Raw genomic sequence first — 14050 nt, 5'->3', positions numbered from 1 at the left:
TTTTTGTCTCGAGCAATTTCTTTAAAGGTACTTTAATTTCTAACAAATGGGGGCTCGTCCGGGATCACACTCCCTCCACTGACAGAGTGCCCCGACGACGAGAGTAGGTGCACCCCGGCTGATTCAGCTGGACTCACGGGCGACGGGTGGCTGGTCAGTGGAAGAAGCGAGTGATATCCGAGAAGAGGCATTGAGAACAAACGGCGGAAGGACGTGCGCTAGAGCAGTACTACTAGAACTCGGTAAGAGTATTTTACTTGTTCCTAAGCATGGGAATAGCGGGCAGTAAAGATGAGAGTCCTGACACAGGACGTGACCACCAGATAGCTACGTACAGCCCGCTTGGGTTGATGTTATCTGAGTGGGGCACAGGAAAGACCCGTGGTAAAGACAAACTGACGATGGTCAGGTATTGTTGTAATGAATGGGTTAAATACCCGGTTAAAGGGAGCTCCGTGTACTGGCCAAAATTCGGATCCGAGGATGAATGGATGTGTAAAGCTTTGAACCTATGGCTCTATCAAAACCAGAAAGACAATGTTGAGAGCAGGGAATGTGCAGCCTGCTGGCTCAAGGGATCCATTGAACAGCTGGTTTTGAATGAGAAAGAATTCAGGGATAAGAGAGAGGAGGAACCTTTTGTCCCTGAATCACAAGGTTGGGATGTGTTACATTCCCTCCCTCCACCTTATGTTCCTCCTATGCCGGCTCCTATCTTTCCTTCCCCTCCTATAACCTACCCTTCTGCACCTTCCCCACCTCCCCCACCACTAGAGAAGAGAGCAGGAGTGGTATGATAACTTGCTCACAAAGCACTCGATTACCACCTCTGTTGACAGGAGAGAGAGGTAACTTTAATTCAGAACAGCGTGAGACTCTTCAGGAAGAAAGGGCAGAACCCTTTGATTCATTTCCCAGGGAGCAGGAACCCAGACCTAATAAGCCAGAAACCAATTGGATGAGACCACTGCGGGAAGTTCCCATGGGAGAGGGTCTCGGTTTCGTAAATATGCCCCTGACCAGTACTGAAGTGCGTAACTTTAAGAAAGAACTGACCTCCCTGATAGAAGATCCCCAGGGATGTGCCGAACAGTTAAGACCAATTTTTGGGACCAAATATATATACAATATGGGGGTCTCGACATAGAATCCCCAGCAGGGGAACAATTGGTACTAACAGGTTTTGTTACCAACTCAGCCCCAGACATTAGGAGAAAATTACAAAAGACAGAAAATTGGCATGAGCAGGGAATAACCCAGCTTCTACAGATCACACAAAAAGCATTTGTCCAGACATCTGAGGATAAGCAGAAAGCAAAGGCTAACATTTTGATGCAAGCAGTTAAAGGAATAGTAGATGAGTAACATGAAAAAAGGCAGGGACTGTGTGCCAGCTCCTGAATGTTGGGAGAAGTGCAGGGAGTGGGAGAGTAGAGACCAGAGATAATTTCATAAATCACGACTTCCCACTTCAGTCACTGACCAATATTGATTAAAATTCATGCTAAAAATTAAATGTCATAAAGGATCGTTTATCAATACTGTAGAATGAGCGAATTTAACTACCAGTTAATTCCAATTTATGAAATAAATTGTATTCAAATGTGATTTTGCACAGGGAGTACCTGAGAGTTGAGTGATGTTATAACATTTGCAGGGAGAAATGTTTGTGCAAATAGGGTGAGTTCTATACATCTTAACTTTAAGTGTATGTGAGATAAAGAAAGGATCTGATGTGTAAAGTGGCTGGATCAGCCAGTTGAAGGGGGAGTGTGCATGTCCCTTTAAGTGCACTGTGGCACTTGAAATTGAGGCTTCAGGCTCTTGTCTTGCAGTTAGAGGTATGGAGCCCTATCAACACATTTAATACATTTCTTCTACACATTCAGCAGTCAAGGTCCGTGAGTTTAAAGATCACCCACCTCTGAAGAATAAAAAAACCTCTGGGGATTCCTATGGGGATTCCTATAAGTTTAATCATTCATTTCTCTGGTGCATTTTCCTCCGGAGTGAAATTAATGCCTCAGCACAATTTCTCTGTATTGCCGCTGTTATTTAATTCATGATAACTTTCCCCCATTCATCAGGTTTATATTTAAATCCGGTAGTGCGGAAGTTACATTGTAAATGATCACGGAGGTAAACCCTGCGCAACTGGATTCAGCTTAATGGAGAAATAAACCTGCGAACTGGTCTATGGTGGTGTGTGAGTACTGCAATAGGTGGAATATGATTTAAATTGGTGGCATAGTTCAGAACAATTGGGTGCATAAGAATAATAATATCATTAAGAACTCACAGATCTTGTACCAGATGCTATTCAGTACATCTTGACTTAAGGACTGGAGAAATTGGCATGTTAGAATGAGATTGGCATGGCACCAATATTTCTTGATTCAATAATGACTCCACAAGCTCCAGGATTCATGCAGCAGAACTTTTAAGTGGAATATAATAGAAACTAGCCTGTACTTAAATTATTGTGTGTGCAATCTTCATAAGAACATCTTTTAACTTTTTTTGGTGCCTGTTTTACAGACTGTTTTAAATAAGGCCAGCTCCTGTGAGCTGTGGCTCAAGGCATTTTACTTAAGGCAGAACTAAAGGTTGAATATGTTTCAAGTTCTCTTGCAGGGGCTCTTGTGCTGCAATGTCTGTTATGTACTCACTCTAACAAATTGGAGGGTTGTGCCCCATACAGACAAGCAGCTCCAACTGCATTTTAATAAGGTCTAACATATTCAAAACCCATGCAAATATGGTTTGTGTTATATTTTACAATTTTTACACTAACACAAAGGAAAGTCAGATTGTTATTCATTTTATTAAAATCTAGTGATTGGTTATATGTAAAAGCATGGCAAGAGGATCAACTAAAACCTGCCTGGGATGGTCCCTTCTGTGTACTTTTAATTACAGACACCGCAGTAAGAACAAGAGAGAAAGGCTGGACCCACATTCAAAGAATTAAACCAGCTTCTGAACCACAACATCACGACACACAGATTCAAACCCCAACCTGGCGTGCAGTTCCTCATCCATCAGACCTGAAACTTACACTGCGCCGTGACAAAGTGCCGTAATGTTACATTTTCTTTCATTTTTTTTAATGGTTTATTCAGTTATTTTATTGCTGTTTTCAATGAGCTTTACATTTATTGTGGTTTATTCAGTTATTGTTGTATTTTATTGCTGTTTTCAATGAGCTTTACATTTTTTGTGGTTTATTCAGTTATTGTTGTATTTTATTGCTGCTTTCAATGGGTTTTACTTTCATTGTTGTTTACTCATTTTTTGGAATATTGTTCGTTAATGTTTTAAGTTCCCCTGGAATAGGGGCAGCAGAGGTTACAATTGTGCTCCTTTAGAATGTAGACAGGGCATAGATTTAATGTATAGTCATAGTGGGATATGGGTTAACAAGGGATTCCAATACGGACCAGGGGAACTGAACAGCTTTAGTACATCTAATTTGTATCTTAGCCTACACAGGTATTAAAGACAGGAGTTTTGAAGCGATAGCACAAAGGACATGGTGGGACAAAGACAGACAGAATGGTAGTCAGGATTGTACATGTAACAGAGAGAGAGAGAGTTAATACATATGCTAATGTACACAGACAGGCTGCAACTCACAAGTTCAATGATACATATGCTAATGTTAGCAGACAAGCTGCAACACACAGTTAAATCACAAGAAACAATCCACCCCCAGCTTGGTCTCTTTTCATCACCCCGTGAAGGAGAGCACCAGTTACCAACAACGTGAGCTGCTTGGCACCTCAATATCAGGCTCCAAACAGCCTTCGGAGATCGGTGGCCCTAGGGTTCGGGGCTGAAGAGGACATCAGATACTAGCCACAATTCAACGGAACCGCCTGACTACTGCTACTCGTTCGCTGCTGAAGGCAGCGTTTCTCACAGACTGCTACTTGTTGCTGCTAAAGGCAGCGTCTCTCACAGACTTCGTCAGGACAATGCTTACAAAAGTCGGGTGGTTAAAAGACACTGCTTCAATGTTTCAACGTGAATCTGCCCATGCCCATGTTCAGACGTGGCAACTTCGGACTGATGTGGGATGGACTAGACTCTTTACTGAGAACTGGAGCCTGATACTCACAACCCTAATAAGCAGCTGGACTCGCTACTCTGACCTTCATGGTGCTCCCCTACCTAAAGACTTTACACAGGTGTTACATTTCGGTTATTGACCAGCTGGGTAAAACTACACCTTACACTTGAAAGATCAGTATTACTGATCTAAAAGAAAAGTGAGGAAGGGGGGGGGGGGGGATCAGTCACACTGACACTAGTAGCCAAAGATCAGTAACACTGATCATGGTGAAAGATCAGTATTACTGATCTAAAAGAAAAGTGAGGATTGTGAGAGATGGGAAAATTGATCTAAAATTATGAACATGGAAGAAACTAAAGTTCATCAGTAAAATGGCTGTAACCAGTACAAACAGGATAAGCTTGGGGGTTAGGATGCAGGAAAGCAGAGTCAGCACGATTAACATAAGAATCTTCTAGTCTTTGTGACAAGACCATAGGACTAAGATAAGGAATGGTAAGGTACAATAGAATGTAGGAAGTTGAGGTAGTCTGGATCAGATAAGGGTCTCCTAGCCCTGGACAGAAGTACCAAGTCATACATTTCTAATTAGCTAACCATACACAGATTTATACATATGAAATTAGCCAACCCTAGATAGAATGAGTCAACTCTGCATATCAAGAGACTGTAGCCCAGAGAATCAGGAAGGTGTGAATAAGGACAATGACATGATGGGGCACCCACAGGATACCCCCTGGTCCTCCAAGTGTACTGAAACTGCTCGTAGGCAGGAAGGATTACCTATGCCAAACCCATCCAGGGGGCAGAAGAATGTAAGGGGGAGGGCATTCTGATACTGAAATTGACTGTATAAAAGTTGGGTGAGCCCCAGTATGTGTGTGTATTCCCAGGGTAAGGGGAAGCACCCAACTTTGCATTGTTGTAGTAATAAATGTTCTTTGTTCTCAATTTTTGTCTCGAGCAATTTCTTTAAAGGTACTTTAATTTCTAACATCAGTTATCATCATGGTTCTTCTAATTCACTGGCAATAATGTTGCCTTCCTTGCAGTTTGCTGCGACTGGATCTTCATGCCATGTCGCCTATTTTGTTTTTAGTTTGGGTGGGGAGTGGGGGTTTGCTTTCTCGGCTTTGTTGAAAATAACAATTGTTTTAACTTGCCTTTATTATCGTACCTTTTAACAAGAACCGCTGTGCTGCTTATCAATATTTAATAGGATGTATTGTTATTTGCATAATTGTCCGTGTATTAAAACAGCATTTGGTCTTTTGATGAAAGATTGCCTCTTTCAAAAGAAAGCAGGCAAAAAGTGTCACAAAGTAAAAAAAAAGTGCAGAATAATTTGTTCTTTGTTCAGACCAGATTCGATCACCTCATGGTGATCTTTTAGAACACCTGTTTTTTTTCCAGGAAAGATGTGTCACTATCTCTGGCTCAATCCCACTCCGATGCGAAAAGGCTGCATGTCAGAACTAAGTCAGCTGGTTCTGCCTGGGATTCTTTTCTCCGTCCAAGCTAGCTTGACGATTTGCCTCTGCAAAGGATTTGTTATTGAGCAATGTTGGAAAAATAAAACAGTTGCTTTTTTACATTTCAAATCACACCCTGCACTCTCCACATTCCTTAACATAAAAGGTGATAGATATACTCCTACCCCCAACCTGCGTGGCAGATAATCATGTTTTGAATCCGTTAATTTGAGCTCCGGCAACATTGCACCCCTGTATAGAACAAGTACAGAATCAGAATTGATAGCTTGCAATCATTTAGCGCAGGGCCTTTGAAAATGTGGGGCCCATAGCATAAGCTACTTTTGTTAATCCTGCACTGCAAACCAGGTGTCAAACCTGGGAAGACCTCCTAAAGGGCCTTGGGTGCCGAAAGCTTCATGACCACGTTAAAAGTTTGGATCTGGAGCTCGGGTTGCCGAGGATCAGTCAGGAGTCTGTGTGGCTCCAGAGGCTGCGGAAGTTTTGGAGGTGAATACACAGACACTCAGTGAGTCTGAAGGGACTCTCTTGTCTCTCTTTCTCTCTGACTGTAAGGGGTGCTGGGCAACACTAATGGCAATTCTTTGTCTGCCTTACAGCAGGCAAAAGGCAATTTTGTGTAATATTACAGGTTTTGTATTATTACATGACAATAGGAGAATTTTATAGAGGTCATTAGGAATGGAAACTAAATTCTAGAATTGTCAGTGATATTCACATCCTATGAACATTTTTTTTAAACTACTTGCCTCGGAGTTAGTGAGTTCATCCTGAGATGAGGGGTTGACAGATAAAGAAACAATGAATAAGAATTATATTCTCTGGAGTTTGTTCAAATGTGGACAGATACTGAGAGGCATTCCCTTAGCTTGAGATTCTCAGGATAAAAGTCAGTCAGTCATTCAGATTGAGAGGAGATTTTTTTAAATAGATGGTTATAATCTTTGATTTTTTTTGCTTTAAAGGGTACTTGAAGAGTCAGAATGAGGAAACTGGACAACACAAGGTCATGGCTGATCATATTGAATGATAGAAAATCTTTGAGAACTGTCTGATGTACTCCTGCTCCACTCTCTTGTTTTCTTCAAGGTTTACAGAATGATTGGTTGCTCTTGCATTGATCTGAACCCCATGCGCACATGGAAGTACTTTCCAAATGTGAGAGGTTTTCACTCGCTGAGCATACACCTTCTTTGCAGTTGCGAAATGAAATTCTCAATGGCCAAATATCTAGAGGGTAGCACAACTCCTTCATTTTCAAACATCTTACGTGCCATGTCGGAGGCATTGCAATAAGAGTTTGATCATTATTTGGGAACTGCACAAATCTGTACTGTTCTATGTTCAGTGTATCTATGTTAACCACCACATATTATTCTTTACCAAAAGAAAGATTTCACCTGCTTTAACCAGATCCATGCACATTCAAACAGCTGAGTTGGAAGGTGGATCCTAAATGCAGCATTCACACAAATGCAGAAGAGGGCAATGTTTGCTACAGATCCATCCTTGATACAGACAGAGAAAGACATTTCATGATCCTCCAATGCCACACTTATTTTATTTCAGTTTTATGCATTAAGATCTGAATAGTATTTTGTGAAAGTTTACATAATGCATCTCATTATACCTGCTTTGTCACAGCCATAATAAAACTACTTTCACTGGTGAATTGGCTTGGGTAGCACAATTAGTGTTACCTATTACAGCGCCAGTGACCTGGGTTTGAATCTGGCAATGTTTGTAGGGAGTTTGCATGCTCTCCCCATGTCTGTTCCAGTTTCCTCCCACCCTTCAAAATTATTTGGAGTTATAGGTTAATTTGGATGTAATTGGGCTGCAACGGGTTTAAATTCTTGGATCGGCTACTACTGTGCTACAGATAAAATATAAAAAATTAAATATTAAAATCTTACCAAATGAGATCCAACACTTTAATTCCTAAGCAAAGGAAATTCTATTTAACGTTCTACAATAAATGTTTGGGGAATAGAGTTAAGTTTGAACTATTTATGGGAGTTTGCAAGTTTTCTGAGCAGGTGGCAAAAAAAAGAGCTGCAGTAAACTTGCACAAACAGGATAATAATGTGCACAAATGAAGTTAATCTCATGAATGTTGAATATTTATTCTGCAATTATTAGGATACCATGAATATTAATGTCACTGTATGTGTTGCTTGAGTTTGGCACCAGTTTGATGACACTCCATACTGTAAACAAGCTGTTCTTACTCCAGGCACAGAAGACAGTGAAAAGAACTCTGTAGGAACTCTAATTAGGTGTCTGGTCCACAAATTTCACTGTGAATAGATAAAACATTAAAATCTTGTACTATAGTGGAGTGTGTACATTTTTATTTGAAAGCCACAATATCTTCTACATTTCATAATTAATGCTCATCTAATATGGCCTTAAAGACTAGCGATCCATCAACATCTGTATGTCTTAGCACCTCTGTTAAGCCCCTCCCAATAAGACAGTTATCTATGAAGTCTTGGTAAGGGACCTGGCTTGTCATTAATGCTCCTATGGATAAAGTGTGCCTCAGGTTAGCATTTTCACTGAGGGCATTTTTGGAAAATGAGTTCAATTCATTTCAGGTTCTACAACACATAATAGACCAGAATCTTGAGGGCTCACTTTGCCCTTAGTACTTTCATGTATTCATATCACAACACGAGAGGAATGACTGTTGAATAAATGTCCTTTTTATCTAGGAAAGAATGGTTATTGCAGCTGCCTGGAAACCGGTTAACTTCTCCCACAGTATTTAGCTGACACTCTGTGGAAACCTGGAAGCTTTAAATAGTGTCAGTTGCTACCTGATTATTCATGTGTGTTTAAAATATCATATCAATTGCATTGATGAGCCCTGATCTGATAGCAGTGGCATTAAATCAGCCTTGTATATAAATAAATGTCAGGTTCCTGCAGCCAGAATGTGCCATTCTTCTTAATTTTATGGTCACTGTGACACTTTACAGATATATATTTTTATATTTCAAAAATAAACTTTATTTGTAATAAAAATACATACAAACGTAATGAAAAGCTCTTTATAATCATAGTCCCAATCTATGCATTCAGGGCTGCACATTTTTTTTGTACAGACTATCAATGACACACATGTGGCCCCTGAGGTGATATACTGCTCAGTTTTTTCAGAGGCTTTCCCACTGGAATCAGCTCCTTGATGTCCATTGTTAGAAGGACCTTGTACTGTGGTCCTTCCCCACAGAGCTTATGCACTGGCTGTACCAAGCTGCAGAGCCGTCCTCGTTCATATATTTCTCTGGTGTGGAGCCTGCCAGTCAGCATTATTCCCTATGGGCACCAGTTGCCAAACTGAAAGCAAGTCAATGTTAGTTCCACTGACTCGATGTGTGCTAAACTCCCAAATATGTTGTCACCTGATAATGGTTTCAGTGGCTCAATACTGCCACTAAATTATGGAGAGAAATATCAGGATGAAATAGAACTCAAAGCAGTTCAACATTTTTATGCAAGTTTTACAAACTTGAATTGTTTTCACTGGAGTGCCAGAGCTAAGGGGCAACTTGAGATACATTTATAAAATGATGAGAGGCATAGATAGGGTTTTTCCCCCCAGGGTGGAAATGTCAAATACTAGATGTCATTGATTTAAGGCATCTCAAAGGAGATATGCAAGACAAGTATGTTAACACAGAGAGTGGTAGGTACCTGGAACACACTGTCAGGCAACGTAGTAGAAGTAAATATGATAGCAATTTTAAGGAGGCATTTAAACAGACATGTGAACAGTCTGAGATATGGACCACATCCACGCAGATGGGATGATGGTTGGCCCAGACATGGGACCTCTTCCTGAGTTGTACTGTTCTATGTTAAAGAAGTGCAAATAAGCAGAGAATTTAGATATTATTTCACACTAAATTTATATGCATTTCTTGCAGATGTTATTGGGGCAAAGGCAAGTTGAGAGATGGGTTCAACTGTTTCTGTGCAGCATTCCAATAATCATTTTGGTCATAAGCCCACAAGTTGGAAATTCATTAGTGCCTAAGCCCAAGAGATAAACTATTCCTTGAAATGCTGATCTCAGTTTTCATAACATGTTATGGTGTCAGTTTGAGGAAGATGGGTTCATAAAGATGCCTACAAGGAATGTATCTAAAGCCCTGAGTGAAACAGAGGAACAATTCAGAAAGATCTGGTGGTCAGTGTGACGGCATTGTCAAGACTTGTTCCTCCTACCCCAGAATGTGGCAGATATAGGGAAATGAGGCACTTGGAATTCAGAAGAAATGATGAAATTGAGATTGACAGGTTAGTTCTGTTCAGTTTTGTTTGAGAGGCTGCAGCAGGAACTGCAAAATTACTCGGTGCAGGGATGTGAAGCAGAAAGAATTAACTTATGATCACAGTTTAAGATGAAATGTTGTGCAGACAAATTTGAAAAAGCCCTGCTTGACTGTATTCATTTCAAAAGAACAGGCTGATGAGGCTCAGACCATCACACCCCCTCCCCCATCGAATCCATCTATACCTCCCATTGCCTTAGAAAAGCACCCAACGTATTAAAAGATTCATCTTATCCCAACCACACTCTCTTCACACCCCATCCCATCAGGAAGAAGGTTCATGAGTGTGAAATCACTCACTGTCAGATTCAAGGATTTCTTTCCTGCTGTTATCAGACACCTGAATGAACCCCAAAATAGCAAAATGATGTTGCCTTTGCACCAACTGCTCTCTCTCTGTAACTCTACACTTCTGTACTGTGTCTTACTTGCTGTACTCAGATGTCAATCTGCAGTACTGGCAAAATAAACTTTATCTCTCCACCTTGGTACATGTGACAAACTTGGACTTGAACAACTGTAAACATTGGTCTATGAATGGAAAAATGTAACAAGACAACCCCAGATTATTATAGATCATTGGGTTGTAAGTTACATGAAAGACTGTTTTTCCAATGGGCATATTTAAGTTTGGTATGAACTTTGAATTTTCCTACACCCGTGTGCTCTTCTTCCCACTCCCACTCACCTGTCCACCTAGTTTTCTTCTCTTTGTTCATCTTCCCATCCCCTTCCACCTAGTTCTATCTGTCCATCATCCTTTCCCACCTCTCATCTACCAGCCTCTACTCCCTCCCCACCCTGCTCCTTTGCGTTGCTATATGTGCACAATATTTCCTGTTCCCTCTTAGTCCAAGATTCAAAGCAAAACAATGACTTAGACCTTTTGCCTTCACACATGCTACTTGACTGTACTCACAGCATTCTATCTTCTTGCTCTCGTCCTTCTTTAAGGGCCACTAGTTTATTTCTCCTGCTGAAGTTTTCCAACCCATCTACTTTTTGTTGAAGCTTATGAGTCTCCACATCCAAAGCAGTAGTATTATCTTCTACTTGTGATACTTTTATCATCAAATTGTAGCATATCCTGCTGCATCCTTTTCACCTTCTCATTCATCTTAACTAATTTTTTTCTTAATTTTATTGACTGTCTTTAACTTCTTTAAAATCCCTCATTATTGCACTCAATAATGCAATTACTTATATCACCTGTTTTACTTTTACTACTTAAAAGACCTTACTTCTTTCCATGTCTCCTCCTGATAATCGTATTTCTTCTTCTTCATCATCTTCTTTGTCCCTTGCAGATTTTTCTGAGCCCAACTCAATCTCAGATCTTGTTTCAGAGAGCACCTGTTTACTACGCATGTGCGATCTACTTGCAGGTCCTTTCCCAGTTGCTTTGAGCAGGTTCCAGCAGATATCTCCACTTCCAGATCACTCATCTCAGTATCCACTCGGACTCCAGTCTGCTGCCTTGAAATCAATATGGGCCCTCCAGTCTTGCTCTTCCTGTCAGGCCCGAGGTAAGTCTGCAATATTTTTAACCTTCTTTTCTCTTTTTGGAGACGTTGTGAAATGTTGCTTCCGTGTTTAAAAACATGGAAAAGTTTTCCACACTAAATCTTTACTTTTTAAACACTTTTAAAACTTATAAATTAAGAGACACCCCCAAGTGGATTTTATTTAAAAGAAGCACAGTATATGAAGCCCAAATCAGATCAAACAATTTTATTAACATTAGTTTTCCAATACTCCCATGTCCCACCTCCTGTGCAACGATATTTGAAAAGAAAAGAAAATTTCCTGAAAAGTAGAGGTTATTTATACTTACCTGTGTTATGATTACAATTGTTGGAATTAGTGCTAGAACAATAATTGGGTACATAGTTACGGATAGAAGGCAGGTGATGACAGGCATACGTGTTTCCCTGGCGCTGGCTCATGCAGAGCAGTTCCAGCTGTGTGGGGGATTATGGGTAATGAAAATGATCATTGATCCCTCATTGAGCTGCCGCTGCCACTCTGAGTGGGCCTGTTTTTTTTAATTTCAGTGAATAAGTGAAAGCCAATTGACAGGAGCGATGAAAGCTACAAATTGTTGCAATTTTAAAATACTTTTAATCTTGTGGCATCATTAAAGAAACATTTCTATTGAATCTTTTATTTACCTTTACCTTCAGCCTACTCAGCCAAATGGTTAATCTGCCACTACACATAGCGTCTGCTCATAAGCATTCAAAGTGGCATTAGATTGAGATGTGATAAGTTCTGCTTTACGTTTGCAAAAAAATTCCATGTTAAACAATGCTGTAATTGTTGTTGAAAGCTGCTGGGTTGGGAACAAGTACAGGGTTTATGTGGTTTTGGCGTGAAGGCTCGACAAAACCCAAATGTTTCTCAAGAGATGCAGTTGTACTTGTGGTTGCAATACTGTCATGACTTAGAAAGTTCTTTCAGAAGTTTGTGATTTATAGCCACCAGTAATTAGCATGGCCTTAGTTGCACGCATTTGACTGTGTTAATTAACAGCATAATTTCAAGGTCTAATTTCAAATATAACATTTTAAATCTTTTTGGGATGTATTATGTTACTTTACATTTTCAGGCATATTTTCTTAGTTTTCCCTAAATAACTCAATGAATTGAGAAACTAAAAAAAATGTAGTCAATGGAAATCTGAAATAAAACAGAAAAACTGGAAAAGCTTAGCAGGTGAGGTCGCTTCTCTAGAAAGAGAAACCATTCACATTTCAGTTCAATAACCTTTCTTCAATATTTGTTGTTTTGTTGTGGAGGACCATCGCCTTCCCAAGATCGTGTTCTATGGCAAGCTCTCCACTGGCCACCAAGACGGAGGTGCACCAAAGAAGAGGTACAAGGACTGCTTAAAGAAATCTCTTGGTGCCTGCCACATTGACCACCGCCAGTGGGCTGATATCGCCTCCAACCGTGCATCTTGGCGCCTCACAGTTCGGCGGGCAGCAACCTCCTTTGAAGAAGACCACAGAGCCCACCTCACTGACAAAAGACAAAGGAGGAAAAACCCAACACCCAACCCCAACCAACCAATTTTCCCTTGCAACTGCTGCAACCGTGCCTGCCTGTCCCGCTTCGGACTTGTCAGTCACCAACGAGCCTGCAGCAGACGTGGACATACCCCTCCATAAATCTTTGTCTGCGAAGCCAAGCCAAAGAAAGAAGAAGAATGCTGGTTATTTATATTGCTTCATTTTCCAAATTCCAAATTAAGACAATTTCCAGATGTTTTGGGTTGTAATGAGGGGCATTTCTTGTCAGTTATTTTTGTTGTTGTTGCTGCTATTAGAGTTTTTTGCTGCTTTAATTAATTTGTTTGGAATTTCTGACCAGTAGATAACTAAATCTAGTCTCTGTGTGATTCCAGATCCAACTAAAACATCCACATCTTCGATGAACAGGGGCTACAGCAGGTGAAAACAACATTGAAACACTTTTGGACACAATTTGCTCCACTAAATATATGCTTTCCACATTTCTTGTTCTTGTTCTTTGCCTTCATTACATAACAATTGATTCTTACTGCTTGAAGCACACGTCCTTTTTTGACTGTTAGTATCATATTATAATTCTTGAGTTATTAGTTCCTGCCTGTGGGTGAACTTGTATTAGTTTTCTTGGTTGACCTTTCTAATGATGAAACTGCAGGTTAAATGCTCACTAGATGTATGAAAGGAAGAAGCCAAAATGGCCTGTTAATTTAAATGTACTTTCTGTCAGATTGGACTTTTTTGATGGAAATAAGGAAGGACACAACAAGTTTAGGGAATGACATATTTCTTAAGTTTCTATTTTAGTCTCATTGCACCAGTTGTGTAACAGGACTGAGGATAATTGGTCTCAAGCCAGCCAGTGGACAGTGCAGAAATGTGCGCAGGGAGATGACAAATGTAGCAATGGTAATTAGATCTCTAGAGACCATAAACATGAAGCTATATTGCAGGATTGAATAGAGGCCTGGTTTCTGTTGTCCTTCTTGATGGCTGGAATGTGGCTGATGACCTCCTGATCACCTGACAGTATGGGATAGTTTCCCACTGTTTCCTTAATTGAATTTAAGTGTGCCTGCTTCCAAGTCCCCACGCCAGCCACGACTTCAG

This window comes from Narcine bancroftii, chromosome 5, assembly GCF_036971445.1.
Source record: "Narcine bancroftii isolate sNarBan1 chromosome 5, sNarBan1.hap1, whole genome shotgun sequence".
Taxonomy (NCBI): domain Eukaryota; kingdom Metazoa; phylum Chordata; class Chondrichthyes; order Torpediniformes; family Narcinidae; genus Narcine; species Narcine bancroftii.
This window is presented reverse-complemented; position numbering follows the sequence as displayed.